This window comes from Silene latifolia, chromosome Y (genome assembly GCF_048544455.1).
Source record: "Silene latifolia isolate original U9 population chromosome Y, ASM4854445v1, whole genome shotgun sequence".
Lineage (NCBI taxonomy): Eukaryota > Viridiplantae > Streptophyta > Magnoliopsida > Caryophyllales > Caryophyllaceae > Silene > Silene latifolia.
In genome coordinates, this window is record NC_133538.1 from 460,032,422 (window position 1) to 460,038,281 (window position 5,860).

Here is a 5,860-nt window from a genome sequence, read left to right on the forward strand (position 1 = left end):
TCCCATATCTCAAATGACTACCAAATGAGCAGAAACTCATATGATCAACCATTTTAGCAAATATTATCATTCACTCCCATTAGTGCTAGAAAACTAGCTCAAAAATATTCAAACCAGATTCCTAATACACCCGTGCCCAAACATACCAAATAAGACACGGGAGCGCGCCCTCCGTGCTGTTAAAACAAGAGAGGTGACCACTAGTCCCTTGGAATGAATTTAAGATGTGAATCCAAGTACCAATACAAGCTCAAAATATTCAAACCAAAGACTCACAAGTCAGCAAAAATTTAGCCAATGTTGCAATCATCTCCAGTACAAAACTCTCAAAAGTCAAAGACAAAAAAAAAATATGATCTCTAATAGATACGAATATAGATGACAAAAGTCTCAAAAAGTCAAAGACAAAAACATTATGATCTCAAATAGATACAAATTCAGTCTCAAAAATTCAAAACACAAAAATTTCCTGGCCAATTTGAAATCAAATTGCAGAGTAGTCATTTTTTCCATTTCTCAGACGAGTCAATTCCACAGTTACATTGTCTCCATTCCTTTTGGGACGATCCTTTCATTCATTTAGGTGTATAAGAGAGGCACACATGTCTCCAGTGTCTTCTAACACCATAGAACCTTTTACTTAACTCCATTTATCACCCTCGTTCAGCATCTAAGAATTCAGGGTATGTACACTAAGTTTATACGGTTACAAAAGTATTTTGTTTCTATGATATTAGTTTTGCTTAATTAGTAGAGCTTGTAACTTTAGAGAGGGCAAAACTCATCAAAATAGAACTCAAATTCACATGACTAATAAAACTGATACACATTCTCCACAGTGGAGAAATTGTGAGCTAGGTCCAGAGTAAAAATGTCCAGTCAGTGTCCAATCTTTCTACTTAGATCACATTTGGGTCAGACCCCATCTTTTTTTCAAAATATTTTCAAAAAAAAAAAGAATTTCTTTCAATACTCATTTCAAATGTTTTCAAAAAATAACTTTTTTTGCATTCATCATACATGCATCATATCTAGGACATGCATTTGCATTTTAAGTGTCATATATTTGCCACTAACTGCGACAGTCGACTACTATGTCATTCATCTTCCAGATTCACCCAAAGTGGGGGCTTTCTCATAAGGTCTCATTTTCTCGCAAAATATCCAGTTTCAAAATCAATCAAAAAATTTCAATCTAATCTTATTGTGAAATAAAATTTTGCAATTTCCCAGCCATTTTCGTGAAATAAAATTTTGCGATTTTCAAATTTAACTTATTTCAAAATAAAATTTTGAAATTCATCCTAGTCGGCAGGCCCTGACATGCATTTGAGTTCTTAAAATAAAATTTTCTGAACTTGCCCTTTTGCGAAATAAAATTTGCGCTTTTGAAATTAATTTGTCGGCAAGCCCTGACATTAGACTTGTCAAAACTCGACCCGACCCGAAAACCCGATCCGCCCAGCTCGTTATTTACAATCATAGACCCATTTTTTCGATTCGTGACCCGATTGAACCTAATCCGTAATGACCCGATAATTCCCGGGTCGGGTCAACCCGTCGGGTCATGCATCTAAAAAAAAAAATCACGCGCTAAAAGGCGAAAAAGGCCGAAACTAAAACTTTCATTCTAATTTTCATTTTTCCCCAAAAAATTCAACCCGCGTCTATCTTTCAATCAATTAATTTCAAATCAATTTCCAGATTTTGTGTCAATCTTCGTTCTCTATTTAGTCGGCCTTTATTCCCTTTATAAGGTGCGTCAACACCAACTCCAACGAATCGGACTCGCCGTCGTAAGAATACCACCAGATCTCCGTCACCTCTAAGTCAGCAACCTCAGCATGGTATGCCGCCTGTATCAACCTCCCTATCAGCAGGTTAAGTCGTCCTCCTACTTGCAATTATCACATTATTTGGTTATGTTGTGATGTTGAATTGTTGATCAGGTTGTTTTCGTACTAAAAACATCAAACAATATGGTTGTTTTCATAATTGCCACGATGAACTCACACTTCATCTTTTTTCATTAAAGCTATTAACTTTCTTGGTGTTTATCATCTGGGTAATTGTTGTCATTTATGTGGTTTGTTTTGATGTGTTCATAAGGTTTCAATTGAACTTTGTTTTATCACCTTCAATTTCTCGATCGTTGTATTATTTCGTGCGTTGATATCATGATTATCTTTAGTCGTAAATTGAATTAGGTAATTCATCAAAGCTTGTAGCAAATCCTTTGTAATTTATAATAGTCATTGATATCCTGTGGCTTTCTAAGAACTGCAACAAAAAAATGAACATAACCAATCAAATTGGACAAGATAAAACTAAAAGACGTTCTTATACATTTTTGTGGACAAGATTGAGTCTTTTCAAATCAATGTTTCAACCCAGAAAGAATAATTTGTGGAAAATTGATAATTAATATGCAATTGATGCTCAATAATAACTTGGTTCTAGGATATCTATCTTACCTGATTTCCTGCAATTTTATATAGAGTTCAATGTTTATAACTTCTAACTATAATCACTTCATGTATAGAGTTCTTTACAAATGCACCTGTCCCTGTAGTTTAACTAATGTGACAAGTTCTTATACATTTTTCTTACTTATGTATGTAATTCATCATCAACGCCTTATCTCAATAATATACCTGCACCGAGTGTATCATCCGAAACTCGAACCAGAAAGTGGACTTCTCCGGCATGGCAACATTTAACGTATTTGAAGCAAGCTTATTTCCTAATGGGATAGCGCGAGCAATTTGTAAGTATTGCGATGGTGGACCAACTCTAGCAAATTCTGCTAATGGCACCTTTAATTTTAAAAGACATACTGAAACTTGTCCTAAACGTCCAATTTTAGGCGTTACTCATTTAATGAGTGATGGCAGCTTCATTAAGAAGATGGACCCTTTAGTTTATAAAGAAAGAATGGCACTTGCAGTAATATGACATGCTTTTTCTTTTTTCTTTTTTCATATGCGGAATATAATGGGAATAGATGGTTGCATGAGGGTTTAAATGAGAGTTACAAACCAATTTCTAGAAATACTTTAAGAAACTACTGCATGAAAATTCATAAAAGAGAAAAACAGATTCTTAAGAGAGCATGAGTAACTTACCTGGAAAAATTTGTTTAACAACTGATACGTGGACCCCATTTGTTGGCATGGGTTATATTTCTCTTACGGCTCATTACATTGACTCTGAATGGAATTTGCATTCTAAAATTTTAAATTTTTGCCATTTGGAACCACCTCATGATGCTCGTTCCTTACATGAATCAATCTACACTAAACTAAAAGAGTGGGATATTCACAGCAAAATATTCACTATTACACTAGATAACGCTAATCTAGATGTAATGACAATATGCAAGACTTATTGATGAATAACCTTTCTTTGCATTCTCCCATTCCTTGTGATGGTGAATATTTTCATGTGCGTTGTGTTGCTCATATCCTCAATTTGATCGTGCAAGATGGTTTAAAGATAATTGATAATGGGGTGCGTAAACTTAGAATGGTGGTAGGACATATTGTTGGTTCTGAGAGAAGACTTATAAAATTTAGGGATATTCTACATGGTACCCCTCAATTTTTCGACTTTCTACATGGTACTCCTACACTTTTTAAAATATACACGGTACCCCTAATTGTTGTCATTATCACTAAGTGTACCCCTAAACTTTATTTTCCATCAATTAAACTTAGTTTTAGGCGTTAAGTGATTACTTGAACGCGTAACCAAGTTTGTCATTTATCATCCATGACATAAGGACTCTATTAGGCTCAATATCCATCTTTGGGCGTGATAATTTGGCAAGGAATCAATAAATATTCCGCCAAAAACTTTTTAGCCCATATATATCAATAAATATTAGGATCGAGATGGATATTGAGCTTAATAGAGTCCTTATGTCATGGGATAATAAATGACAAGTTTGGTTACGCGTCCAAGTCTTTACCTAATGCCTAAAACTGAGTCTAATTGATGAAAAATAAAGTTTAGGGGTTTACTTAGTGATAATGACAACAATTAGGGGTACCATGTATGTTTTAAAAAGTGCAGGGGTATCATGTAGAAAGTCGAAAAATTAAGGGGTACCATGTTGAATATCCCTAAAATTTAAGGGCAATGCATCAGCTCTTGGTGTTGACACTTCAAAAAAGCTTTGTTTGGATTGTGTTACTAGATGGAATTCCACGTACAATATGCTTGAAAGGGCAATTCCATACCGCAATGTCTTTCGTACTATGCAAGGATCTGAGATGAAAAAGTTTGATTCCCACTTTCCCGAGCCCCTCTCAGAGGCAGAGTGGATCAGAATAGTGAAAATTGTTGAACTTCTAAAACCTTTTGATCACATTACAACTCTTATTTCCAGAAGGAAATATCCTACTGCTAACTTGTACTTGAAAACTGTGTGGAAAATCCAGTATTTGTTGACGAGGTATGCAAATTGTAATAATACTTATCTAAAGGACATGGCTGAGAGAATGAGGATCAAGTTTGATAAATATTGGGAAAATTATAGCTTGATCCTTTCATTTGCCGCCATATTAGACCTTTGATACAAGCTGCCTTTTATAAAATATTGTTTCCATGAGTTAGACCCCCAAAGTGCAGAATTGAAGACTAAGGTTGTTAAGGATAAGTTTTACAAGTTGTACGAGGAGTATGTAAAATATAGTCCTCACAGACTGAAGGAAACAAGTGTTTAGATAATACAAGACGAATTACCAGTAAGTATATTCTTTTCATAACCTACTATTTTTATATTCTTTGATGATGTTTGCTGGTTGAGACTGAATTTCAGTTTATCTTGACAATGGTCTGATACACTGATATGCGAGTTTAATTGTGTTTGAACTTTGAAGGGATTTGCAAATTTCGACGGGGGTGCTGTAATTGGAGGTTTATCATCTTTGGATACATATTTGGATTATGCGAGGTTGGATCATACCTGGAATATTGATGTTCTCAAGTGGTGGAGGGAAAATAAGTCCAAATACCTGGTAGTGGCCGAGATGGCTAGACACGTATTAGCTATCCCAATCACCACAGTTGCATCTGAGTCCGCATTTAGCATAGGAAGTAGAGTCTTGACGAAATGGAGGACATCACTCTTGCCGAGCACGACTGATGCCTTGTTAAGTACTCGTTCATGGTTGTTTGGCTTTGATGTGCAAGAAAGTAAGACAACTAAATTTCCTTTTTTACTTTTGTAAATTGTAATCTAATTTATGATGAGACCTTGAAAACTTATATGGTGGTATTATAATGGTGACAGGCGAGGAAGAGCTAGAAGATGTCAACGGTTTTGAGTTTCATTTGTCGGACTTATCGCATTTGACTATCAACCCCGAAGATGAAGAAGATGACGAGGGCAGTGATGAACTTGATTAATGACTTGGTTGTAGGAGGACCCACAAAGTCACAATGAACATTTGTTGTAATCTTATGAGTTTTAATTTGTAAACTTAAGTTAAGACTATATTGATTGTGTACGTACTCGTCTTTTTTTTGTCAATGATCAAGTACTTGAGAGTGTTGCCTAATTTATGGACTTATTCAATTCAATGTCACCATAAACGCGAAATTATCGTCAAAACATCCATTATAAACCAAAAAATTATCATATTTAGTCACAATTGTGAGTGTGAGAGTAATGCAAATTTACAATGTACTTATTCGATCGAACTTTAATACGGTATACTTTTATTCCTCTTATTTTCGATTCACATGGCAGTAACAACTAACAATTTTAAAAATAAAAGTTACTAAAAATGTACAAATGTTTAAAAAATGTAACAATTAATAGAAAAGAGTCAAAAGACGAATAAATATAAAAAAA

The 5,860-nt window shown here is 34.7% G+C and overlaps 1 long non-coding RNA gene across 1 annotated transcript; it reads left to right on the top strand.

Moving 5' to 3' along the window:
- The first annotated feature begins 1,660 nt into the window (after positions 1 to 1,660).
- Positions 1,661 to 5,548, top strand: LOC141633442 (uncharacterized). Its single transcript, XR_012538209.1, has 3 exons — positions 1,661 to 4,748; positions 4,884 to 5,199; positions 5,297 to 5,548. It is a non-coding gene; the product is annotated as an uncharacterized LOC141633442 (long non-coding RNA).
- Positions 5,549 to 5,860: the final 312 nt, after the last annotated feature.